Source organism: Danio rerio, chromosome 23, assembly GCF_049306965.1.
Source record: "Danio rerio strain Tuebingen ecotype United States chromosome 23, GRCz12tu, whole genome shotgun sequence".
NCBI classification, from domain to species: Eukaryota; Metazoa; Chordata; class Actinopteri; order Cypriniformes; family Danionidae; genus Danio; species Danio rerio.
Window position 1 is genome coordinate 43,926,984 of NC_133198.1, and position 13,017 is coordinate 43,940,000.

At 37.7% G+C, this 13,017-nt stretch overlaps 1 protein-coding gene across 5 annotated transcripts in view; it reads left to right on the plus strand.

Annotated features, from left to right (window-relative positions):
• Positions 1 to 13,017, plus strand: part of cdh24a (cadherin 24, type 2a) — a 210,625-nt gene that overhangs the window by 69,865 nt on the left and 127,743 nt on the right. The gene's annotated exons all lie outside the window — the stretch shown is intronic.

A 13,017-nucleotide genomic window follows, 5' to 3' on the forward strand; every position in this document is an offset into this window, starting at 1 on the left:
GAAGTCAAATATTCTGCTTTGAAAATGTGTAACATGCTGGAACGGCTGTCTTTGTTTTGGTTTGTTTTGGTCTACTGCCAGTTTAGCCAAATGTATTTCAGCACCTTGGGTTGCCTTCATGGAAAACAGCGTTTTTGATTCATTTAGTCAGAAAGGCTCTCAAAGTGTGTGTCTGTGACCGAAAATGCAACAGTAGCAGCCCTGAAATGAGACACAGATTCAGAGTTTCACACGAGGTTATTAATTAGCAAATAATATAAATGTTACAAACGTAAACATTAAGTGAGCCAGTTACATTGTAACCCTGTGTCATAACAACACACTAAGTGAGGAGATTTGGAATAAAAAGCAATTGGGTTCTTTGCACCAGACGAAACACGACAGAAATTTAATTACATTCTGAAGCACAGAATAGTGCACTCACTGCACTCCAGTGAAAAGGTAAGGCTTATAATTTTATTAATACATATTAAACCTCTTAAACATTGTACATGCTGAAGGCTTGATATTTGCAGGCTTGCACTTGCAGTTCTAAAGTTCATTTTCAAGTAGTTTATTTTATTTTCAAGATCTGAGGTGAACTATCTGCTGCTGCTTTTTTTAGTATGACAATAAATGTCAGGTAAAATGGCATTAAAACTCACACTGTTAGCATTTAACACTGAATAAAGCACACGGGGAGTACCTGAGGTGATCATTGTTCACCTGTGAGAAATACAAGCTGTTTCTAAAATAGAAATTGCATGTGTTGGTTAGGACACTTTCCCAGAGATGTAAGGGCATCCGCTGCGTAAAAAAATGCGGTGAAAATCCTACACGATGGTAAGTTTGATTGTGGTGCTAACATGTGCTAACTCGGTGTAATAGTTAGTTCGATATGAACTAACTTTGCCATCTGAATAAACAAAGACCACAGGTCGCTCGCTTACCAAATCTGTAGAGAAAGGACAATCAACAGCAACTAGAGCCGCATCTTTATTAAGAGGAGACGAGCAGCAAATCCTGATTTCACCTTTTCCAGATGAGAAAAGCTCTCAACAATGTTCCTTAGACATGAATTGTTGTCGAGCGTCGCGTGCACTGTAATTCACACGTGAGTCCAGCTGCGCTCTCATAGAGGGAAAATGAAAACAAAACCTTCACTGCAGCAAATTATAAAAGCAACACAGCACGCTTGTTTTAGCAACACAACGATGCGTTTCTGCCGTCTGAACACTGTAACATTAATGAATATTAATGATGTTGCACAATAGAGCGCACTGACTGGTTTGAGCCAAGTCTTACTCATGAATAAATGCAGCACACTCCTACATAGGTACAGACGTCCAGTCTACATGCTGGAATACATGCTAAGATCTCATGGTCTTAAATTTTAGTTTCAAACCGGAGGTACGAATATGCTCGAAACAGCGCAATTTTCCCTTTTTAGTGAAATATATGTGTCCTAATAGTGTTTTTAGCAGTGTGGGACACATCAACGACTGTCAACAGCTCAAAAAAATGTGCTTTGGTGTTTCGTGCGAAGTGATTTTGTTGTATAATAAAACTACATGCTGGTTCTTGTTAAAAAAAAGTAAAAAAATAAATAAATAAAATAAAGGGATGACCATACTCTGACGTCAAATGAACCTGGGTGCGGGCCAAAAGTGATTAGTGTGAAAGCACCCTTAAATTCAGGTATGTGGGAACCCTGGGATATGTGACTTTATGACATAAATAAAATAGAAATGCAGCTTTGAAAAAAAGAATTAAATAAATAACATGCACTGATGCGTCAAGCATTTTCATGTTATACTGTAGTTCACTAAAAATATGATCACTTTGAGCGTTCTTGTGTTGTTTTGAGCCTTTTTGACTTTCTTTTATCTCTGGAACACCAAAGAAAATATCATGAAAAAATGCGCTTTATTGTCCGAACACTCAATGCCTTCAAAAAAATGTTTTCTTTTGTGACTAAAAAAAGCTATGCATATACATTTGAAGCATCTAGAATGTGAGTAAATGATGGAAAAAAAAAAGAAGTATCCCTTTTAGGTCTGGCTAATTTTTTTGTTTCAGTACATTTTCAGCATGCCCACACTTCTCTCGTCGCCATGGAAGATTCTATTATGAATAAATCAAGGCTATTGCATTACCTCCGAGTTTATTAAACGTGGGATTTGGACAGTAATTATTAGATGTCACCAGGAAGGAAAGAAAAAAAAATTGCAATTACATGCTCGGTGGTCACATTTAGTAACACATGCACAGACACAGGCATGCGCTTAAAAAACACAGATGCTCGCGCTCGCTCTGCGGTAATGAGCTGCGCTGGATAGGTCACATTAACTGCGATTCACACTGAGTAAGTCTGCCAGCTGCTTATACAGAACACAAGGCTTTAAAGAGTCTGGCGCTAAACCAACACGAGATTCAGAGAGCGCACCTCATAAATGTTGCATCCGCTCCTCTGCCTGTCACTGCGCTGACACTGTATCCGAGTAAATGTTTATCCGATGGGCCAGGACATGCTGTTGTCACTGTTGCTGTTCATCACGACGTGCCGTTTACCTGTGTACCATCCAGAGAACTGCATAGTGAATCAGTTATGGCTGAGTGGAGGGCAAACTGTCTCCGAGACGGAGCTGAACTTGACCGTTTCCGCTGCTAGGAGGCCAAACTCAAGGCCAAACATGAGCGCTGACTTTGATGCATGAGCTAGCAGCAACTTTCCTATTGGATTTGTAGCTGGAGCAACTGAATCGTGGGTTGTTTAACGTGACATATTGGATGCGTTGGATGTCAGACGAGTCTATGTGGCTTTTAGTATATGTGTCTGTTAGCTTTAAGGTTTAGCTAGGGTATGCTGTGTGAAAACATGCTTACCCAAATGCAGTTATTTACTTTTATAATAGTTTTCTGTTGAAAAAACATGATTATTTTATGCATCGGACTTATGCAAGAGTGTATGTGGAAAAAAAGCCAATAACTACATTTAATTTACTGTAAAAATTTATATAGAGATTTCATTTTAAGGGTGAACTGTCTCTTTAACACGTTTTTTTTACAATAAAATGGCCTTGGAGGAATAGTAAATCACATTTTTGCTATGCTATGCTGTGCTATAAACAAAAAGCTGCTTTTACTGATGTAAATAGGGGCGTCATGGTGGCACAATGGGTAGCATGATCGCCTCACATCAAGAAGGACGCTGGTTCGAGCCCCGGCTGGGTCAGTTGGCATTTCTGTGTAGTGTTTGTATGTTCTTCCCATGTTTGCGTGGGTTTCCGCCGGGTGCTCCGGTTTCCCCCACAAGTCCAAAGACATGCGGTATAGGTGAATTGGGTACTGTAAAATTGACCGTAGTGTATGAGTGTGTGTGTTTCCCAGTACTGAGTTGCGGCTGGAAGGGCACCCGCTGCGTAAAACATATGCTGGAAAAGTTGGCGGTTCATTCCGCTGTGGTAACCCCAGATTAATAAAGGGACTAAGCCGAAAATAAAATAAATGAATGAATGATTTAAATAATAAATAAGGAAAATGATTGAATGAATAAACGTTCCACTTTTTGAGCAGAAATAGTCTTATTTCACATCTCCCATAGAGTCTAGTTTTACCGTTTTTGAATACATTCAGCCAATCTCCAGGGGCCTCAACGCTGCGTATGCACAAAAACTTTGCATACCCCAGATTTAACGGTCACGTTTGGATTTACTAACGATGAAATGAACGTGAGAATGTGCGTTGGTCCACATCATCTTCATGCCTGGCGTACGTTCATTTCTTGTGTGTGTTTGGTTTATTTCCATTGGCGACTCCTGGAGGCAGTTGTGTTAAATTGCACACTACAAAGTTTCTTTAAACCGTGTAAGGGCAGCTGTATGGGACAGGTTCATCCACATGTCTAGCAGGTAAATAAGGTTTCCATATCATGCAGTTGACCAGTCAAACATTAAAGCGCAATTTGCAGCGGTCGCTGGTTTTCCCAATGTAATTGGAGCGATCGACTGCACGCACATTGCTATAAAGGCACCATCTGAAGACGAATTTGCATACGTGAATCAGAAACATTTCCATTCAATAAATGAGCAAATAAAATATGATGCTTAGATTTATTAATGACTCATACTCGTCTTCCTTGTGATGAAGAGTAGGCAAAATCTGATATGTAGCTGGGGAAAAAAAGAAGAACGTCTTCATCAGACGCAGGATTCGGACCAAGTTCATGCTCGAACGTGTCAAATCATGTTGCCATGCCTTTTACGAGCTACGCCACACACACTGTTAAAGACACTACAAAATTTTACAGCTTTACATCGCACCATTTCTTTTTTTAATCCACTCAGTACGATGTTTAGACCCAACTGTGTTAACCGCGTCAGCTAAACTCTCCCACTCCCGGAGAACAAACTTGCAAATAACACCGTTTTTCTCCGTTCTACCTCCAAAAGCAGCACCTCCAATTCACATTCTGTTCAAAGTTTCGGTTTTTGCTTGCTTTTGCCATTGCTTTTTCGGTGGGTTTTGCCAAAGTATATTAGCATATTCAAATGGGGGAGGAGGCAGGGAGGGGTTTTGCGCTCGTGCACGTGCGCTCAGTTTCACGTTCATTCGGATGTACAAAGAGAATATGCGTGTGATTCCGCGTACGCAGTGTTTCATACATCTGAATTTTTTAATACGTACGCACATTTACAGCTTTGTGCGTACGCAATGTTTTAGTACGATTTCAACGCAAGTCTTCGTACATGAGGCCCCTGGTCTGGTGTGAGCACTTTTAGCATAGCTTAGCATAAATCATTGTACTGGATTAAACCATTAGCATCTCTCTCAAAAATGTCATTTTTTATATATACAAATTTTTATAAAAAAAAAAAAAACGTTTAGAAAAAACGTCAGTGACTGAACAAGCTTCCATATTAGATTGAAAGACTTCTGTCAAAAAAGGAAACAGAAATAGTACCTATCGACTAGTTTAAGTAAAGACAATCTGTTTTATGTCTAGCCAGTGAGCAGAAAACGACCCACTTCACCTTCAAGAGATTCATACAAATCACAGCCTTTGCTCTTCAAGCACAAAGAGGCCATTCCAGCTCATTTAGAAGCTACAATATTCCCCAGTTAAAGAAAGACTCATTCGAAGCCTCTATTCAGTATTTTATTTGCTTAAGGAGCACAAGGTCAGCTTTTATTACTGAGAGAGTCAAGTGTGTACATTTTACTGTTTCAATGTCTCCGATGCATTGTTTCTTAAAGAACAAAGTGGACGTGGAGGAATCAGAAATGAGAAGAATGAAAATATATCAAGGAGAAAAGTGTATAGTCGAGCAGATGAATTAATCAGAGAAACAGGGAGGTTGATTCTCCTGCTGAGAGGCTCATCAGAGATCATTTCCCAAATTTCAGTCTTTTTTTACCAGCTCTTTTTTTGTATCATCTTTAAAATTTGTTTTGGTTTGTTCTCGTTGGATTCATTTCATTCCCACAGTGAAACGTTTTAGCGAACAGATCGCTGCAGTCGGGCAATTAAAGCACAAATCTGAGAGAGGATGATTAGGAGATTTATATAACAGATTTGAGAGGAGGTGAAAAAAAAACATAGAAAATGGGATGCGGAAATGCAGACTGAGGTTAAAGATGGTGTCTCTAATCATATACTCTGCTATAGTGTTGATAAACAGTTCTGCGCTAAAGACGGAAAACAAAAAGCTTCAATTATATTGTTTGTGCAGCAATAACTTATTAAAGGTCCTTTGAAGTGCCTCAAAGCATGTTATTCAACGCAAATTGACTGAATGCATATATACAGTACTGTGCAAAGGTTTTAGGCCAACAATAAATCTATTGTTTTTCTGATGGTATAATGGAAATATGTGAGCCTTTACCACAAAAGCAGTCATAAATGTACATATTTTTTGTCTTTTCTACTATTGAGATTTATACAGGGTGAATAAATGAACTTTGAGTTGATGTATGGTTTGTTAGGATAGAGGCTAGGTTAAAGTTTTAATTATTTTGGTTTAATTGTTGATCTTTGGTTAAATCGCTGATTTTGAAAGAAAACTGACCTTAAACGCACCCTTTTTGCAATGGCAAACAGTTCACTGGAATCGCTTAACCGCGGTTACTAGCAAATTAAAAGTCCTATTAGCATGCTTCAGGCATATACCCCATACACAGCAAGTTATCTGAGAAAATGTCAGGACAATTGAAACATTGGTGAATAAATGATCTTTCAGTTGATCTATGGTTTGTTAGGATAGAAGTTTGAATTGTTTTGGTTTAATTGTTTAAGACATTGTTGAAGAGAGGCTGTTTGTTCTGTTTGAGCTGCATTTCTATCAGTGTTGTTAACAATATTGTCTGAATTGATGGAATTGTGAATGTTGAAAAGTCTGTGATAATAGTTTTTACTTTCAGCATTAAAATGATCTACTAATAGCAGAGAGATCTTATTTGGGGAGAGAAAACAGCTGAAGAAAAACAGACAGTGATGAAATGTCCTCCACAGGGCCCAGACCTGAATAATATAGAGGCTGTATGAGATCACGTAGGGCTGTGCAATTAATCGAAAATCTGATTTAGATTTTGGCTTCTAACGATTATGAAAAACCATTAATCGAGATAAACGATTATTCAATTATTTACCGCCCCCTTTCCAGTTGTAAACATTTGTTCCTCTTGAAAGCACGAACTAAACTGCATGCTCCTGTGTGTGTGTGTGCGGCCGCACACACAGTCAGAAGCATGCGGTCAGCATTCTGTCTCATTCGCACACTGTGACGAGCAGAGCATCTAAAGTCATCTTAATATGAGCGCTTTAATGGTCAAATAGGTGTCAAAATGAGGTGTTTAGTGATTATTCATGTTAACCCTTATTTGTGTAATAAACGAGTTAAGGATCAAAAGAAATGTGAAATCGAAACCATGTAAGTGACAGCGCACTGTTCCTGCTGCCGCCAGTTTCAGTCATTATTATTCAAATAACAAAAGGAGAAAATCCCTCACTGCTCTTGACTGAAGGACTTTTGTAGCTAAAGTGTTTTTCTTATAGTGAAGATGCTAAAAGCACAGTTTGTTTTATATTTCTATTCTTTTGTATTTATTTCTCTTTTTCTTTGCAGGGAGGAAAATAACTGTATACAGTTCAAGTCAGAATTATTAGCTTTTCTGAATATTAGCAACTTTTTTCCCCCAATTCCTGTTAAATGGAAAGAAGGTTTTTTTTTCAGCACATTTCTAAACATAATAGTTTAAATAACTCATTTCTAGTTAATGATTTATTTTATTTTTGCTATCAAGACAGCACATAATATTTGACTAGATATTTTTCAAAATACAAAGTGTGATTCAAAGGCTTAATTGGGGTAATTAGGCAAGTCATTGTATAACAGTAGTTTCTTCTGCAGACAATAAAAAATATATATTGCCTAAAGGGGCTAATAATATTGACCTTAAAATAGGTTTCAAAATATTTAAACCGGCTTTAGTCTAGCCGAAATACAACAAATAAGACTTTCGCCAGGAGAAAAAATATTTTAGGAAATACTGTTAAAATTATTTGCTCTGTTAAACATAATTTGGGAATTTTTTTTTTTTTTTTTAATTCTCAAGACCGCTAATAGTTTTGACTTAAACAGTAATCGTTTTGAATAATCTGGATTACAATTATGACCAAAATAATAGTGATTATGATTTTTCCCAAAATCAAGGAGCCCTAAGATCACCTGGAGATAAATATAAAGGAGATGAGACTAAACCTAAAAAAGGACTCTGAAAAGTGCTAAAAGAAGCCTGATAGTACATTTAGCACATTATTTCAGAAAATGTCAGGACAATTAGAAAAAAAAAACTGTTCAAGATATGCTTGGTGCCAAGGCAAGTCACATTAAACTTAGACTTTTGCTTGAAGAGGAAATGTTGTGCTGATGTTGTTTTTTTTTTATAGATATTTTCAGTATTTTCTATTTGATATATATATATATATATATATATACACTGTAAAAAATAAATTGTTGAGAAAACAAAAAATAAGGCAACTTGATGCAGCAAGAGCTTTGAGTTGTCTCAACAACAGTTTTTTTTTGTTTTTCTCAGTAACAATTTTTTGTTCAGCTAACATAATTTTGTTTATTAATGCAATGTTAAATATTGTATTTTACTAATAAAGATATTCTTGTCACATCAAATGAAGCAACAGTTACTGTTATTGGGTCAATAATTTTTTTTTCTGTTCAGTGGATGATTTTTTTCAAATTTGCTCAATAATTAATTAGTTCTAGTTAGCATATCATCCTGTTTTTAATCATTTTACTTAAAAATGAACATAAAATTACTATTTCATCCATTCATTTTCCTTTGGCTTAGTCCTTTTATTTATTAGGGGTCATCACAGTGGAATGAACCATCAGCATATGTTTTACACAGTGGATGCCCTTCCAGCTGCAACCCAGCCGGGTCTCAAACCAGCGACTTTCTTGCTGTGAGGCGACTGTGTTACCAACTGCACCACTGTGTCACCCCTCTTTCAAGCAACTGATAATTAAGTTGCTCCTGTTCAACACAAAAATGTTTGTCCAGAAAACTCTGGACAAAAAACATGTAGACATAACATTTTACCGACTATTGTTGACATACCATATATTTTTATGTAGTCAATTCTTAAAGTGTATATGACAGAAAAAGTACAGTGTGCTGAACAAATGGTGATTTTGTTTTTTACAGTGTGTGTATATATATCCAAATACTATATATATTTAATAATACCTTTTTTATATAGAATTTTATGAGCCACATTTGAAGCTGCTTTGAAATGATGAACCCATATCTTTTCCCATTCTTTTATTACAACAGGTTGCATTGTAACATTACAAATACAAAGAACCCAAGATTAGTATGATGCAGTGTATTATTTGCTGGACGAGTTGTTTATTCCATTAAATTTCTCTTCTAAGTGTACTTTGGTGTCTTTCATCAAGTTGCTGTTGCGGCTGCCTCATGTCGAGCCTAATAATACCCTTATACCCACAGAAAAATCATAGCGCTTTGGCTGCTGACAGCATGTCAACCAACAACACAGAATAAGAGCTTATGATCGTTTTTTTTTTTTTTTTTGCACTGAATTGCACTGAATGGTGGAAGAGCTGAAAAACATAAAGCATGAGACAGGGGCTGAAGAGACGTAGGCAGCAGCTTGTGAAGTTTCTTTTAGCTCGCACTTCCCACCATCTTAGTCTTGTCTTGCATTCTGCTTCAGCGCAGGTCGTTGTATTTGTTAGTTTGACTAGTCGCAGTGTGTTTAACTAGAAACTAGAAGAATATTTGCACAAGCAGACCATAGTTAGAATATTGATCGTTTTTTTTTACATGCATCAACAAAATTAGGGCAGTGCTTCCCAACCCTGTTCTAGAGGCACATAAACTGCATATTTTGGATGTCACCCTTATCTGACCCCTTAACTTTAGGTTTTGAAGTCTCTTCTGATGTCCTGATGAGTTGATTTTGGTGTGATTGATTAGAAAGAAGCTGGAAATGTGTACTGTTGGTGTACCTTTAGGAAGAAGCTTGGGAAACATTGCATTAGGGGAGATTATATTTTTTTGAGGGAAGATTTGATTAGATTAGATTTTGGTAGCCTGACTGAAAAAACAATGATAGGGATCTGGCTGCAGACTCAGTGCTGTGCACTCTGAGCTGCATCCGATGCTTTTTAATGCGCTCACCTAACCCCACTCCTAACCCTACCCGTCACAGTGATGTCACACACTCTATTGAGTGCAATGTGTCTGACATTGCATCGCTGAGTGATGCAATCTCAGCTTGCATCATAAAGGCTGCATCCTGATACTGTTGAAAACAATAGCCCCGGGACTTAGGGCTACCAGATTTTGTGAGCCCTGAGTGCAATTAATGTATAAATTGAAATGCAAAGTCAAAGTATAGCATACATGTACAGTGAATTACAGGGGATTGGGGGGCGCCAGAGCATGTCAGGGGAGGCATGGGAAAAAATATAATATAATAAAAATATAATTAGGTTTAATTATTATATGTATTTTTATTATATTTAAACGTTTTAATTAAACAAAGCAAAAAAAAAAATACGTCAAATATAAGAAAACCTTTTTACCCAGAAGGCCATAGCTGTGAATTCGCTTCTGTTTGGCAAGCCCGCCAATACAGGTATATGCCTGCTAATACAATGGGTCGGTTTCTGAGAACCCCCCGATTCAAAGCTGTAATGAGGTTCACCGCCCTTTGGCCGCCGGGAAGAAGGAGGCGGAGAACCGACGCAGTTTTAAAATGATTTATTAATAACAGTCTAAACCAAAACAAACTGAAACCAAAAGTAAAATATGTCCGGGCCCGGTGCTCTCTCGGCTTCCTCTGTCCTCGTTCCTCCTTTTATGATCCAGAGCTCCTTCCGTGGGATCCGAGGCAGGTGCGCACCGCAGGGGTATCCACTTACGCGGTGGCCTCACTCCGTTCCCACGGCTCTCGGCCACGCCCCCTCGCCACAAAAGCCTTCAAGTTCAGGGCTTAAACCCAAAAGACGACGATATGATGATCAGTATTTGAGTTTAGGATTTACGTGGACAGGACCAGCTGATGAACCACAACCTTTATGTGTGGTTTGTCAAAATATTTTGGCTAATGCCAGCATGAGACCCGCAAAACTTCGACTGTTTTGACTGGGATGGACAGTTCTTGGATCTGTTCTATTCATATTGAACCATCATCCTAGTTTTAAAAATGTTATATTAAAATACTTATTACTCTGTAAATAATTGCACTTTCATGCAAATGATGATAAAAGTGAGTTAACAGTCTGACATCTGTCTGTGTCTTTATATATACTATATATATATATATGTGTGTGTGTGTGTGTGTGTTTGTGTGCGTGTGCGTGTGTGTGTGTTTGGGAGGAGGGGGGCACCAATGGATAAGTTGTGTCAAAAGGGAGGTCCACTGTCTTAGACTTTGAAAAACCCTGGATTAAATTAATTTATTTCCTCACAAAAGGGGGGGGGGGTCCCCTTTATTTTTAATAGGACAGTAGAGAGAATTGACAGGTAAGCATGGGGAGCAGAGAAAGGGGAAGGATCGGCATAGGACCGCGAGGCAGAATCGAACCCGAGTCAGCGCGAGCGCCGGAGTGCATGTGTCGACGCACTAACCACTACACCACTGGCACCGACTATTTCCTCACAATTCTACACACAATACCCCATGATGACAATGTGAAAGAAGTTTTTGAAATTGTTGCAAATTTATTAAAAATAAAAAACCTGAAACTCACATGTACATCAGTATTCACAGCCTTTGCTCAATACTTTGTTGATGCGTCTTTGGCAGCGAATACAGCCTCAAGTCTTTTTGAATATGATGCCACAAGCTTGGTACACCTGTCTTTGGGAATTTTTGCCCATTCCTCTTTGCGGTTGTTACGTTCGCTTGCAGAATGTATTTTGGATAGGTTTGTGCGTTTGTTTGTATGTGGGTGTGTCGTAGAGCTGCACGATTCTGGCTAAAATGAGAATCGCGATTTTTTTTTTTTTTTTGCTTAAAATTAGGATCATGATTTTTCTCAAGATTCTGTAGATGTAAAATAAAGGTATGGTAAAAACAAACATTTGGCACAACATCGATAATAATATTGTGTGTAGGTCTACTGGCTTCTATAAATAATTCTGTTCTACTTATAATAATTCTGATGTTAAATTATTAGGATTAAGATATATGCTTTCAATCTGTCATATTGGGCAATTTTATTTACTGGTAAAATCAGACATTTGCCATTATCAGATTATTTTCAACATTATATAGGCTGGAGTACTTATACTGACATTGTAAACATTTATTTTTATGCACAACTGTGTGTTCGCTATAAAAGAAAAAACATATCAAATGCTTGTCATAATCATAACTCTAAAATGTGATATGATCATTTAAATAAAGTGCACACTTTCGGTTTCATTTTGACTGCTAAGTGCTGTTCATTCTTTGCGCGCGGCTCCCAAACGATCACAAACAGAATATTATTTGCAACTGTATTACCTGTTACTCGCAACATATGCAGGTTCTGTTCACTAATGTAGACGCACGCGCGTCTATCATTAAGTAGGGCGCGCTCCCTCCCTCTCTGTGATAACAGCTCACGGTCAGCAGCTCACGTCACGTGTGATTTCCCGACAACGAGATGCTGCGCTGCCAGAATCTTGTATTACTGTTGGCCAGTGAAGGAGTCATTAGGTGCGTTCGACTTCATGCAGCACTGCGCAGATCGATCGAAATCTGTCTTAAAGCGGTGCATTCTGGTTAGAAATCTTGTCCGGATTGATGCTGCGCCGACGCCACGTGACTGTCACATGTGGCATCAAAGTACCGCGACAGCGCTCCGAGATCAGATGGCAAACTCAGACCGTGCAGCTTCTGAAGAGCGACTGCAGGAGCTTTGATGACGACACCGATATTACACGATTGGCCGAGTTCACCACATGACAACAAACACGTGTATTTCGGGTTTATAATTGGACAAATTCCGATTCAAAAGTTTCAAAACAAACAATTCACTTTTTACACACTCTCTATCCTGTACACATCTTGCTTATTAAAAGACTACCAATATTTTACTGCAGTAATCATCTTTTGTTAAATAATCTGGTTATAAAGGTTAGCTTGTTTGCGCAGGTTTATTTTTAACTTTTTTTTTTATACAGACTATTTACTGCATTCATCTCCATGAACTATTTTATTTAATAATTATAAAATGGTTTTATTATTATAATATAAATATCTATTTTATTTCCTGTCTAGCAGTTTATAGACTACCTGCTCTTTCTAGAAAACTTCTACATAGCTCACTTATTTTACCTTTTGTTCTTTTCAACACAATCTTTTTGGATTAAAATGCTTTTTTGAAAATTCATTCATTATCCAAAATAATGTCATTTATTAAGACCTAATCAAAACACCTTGTTTTGCTTTTTACATTGGAAATTTTTATATCTATAAATGTACATATATGTAAACCCTTT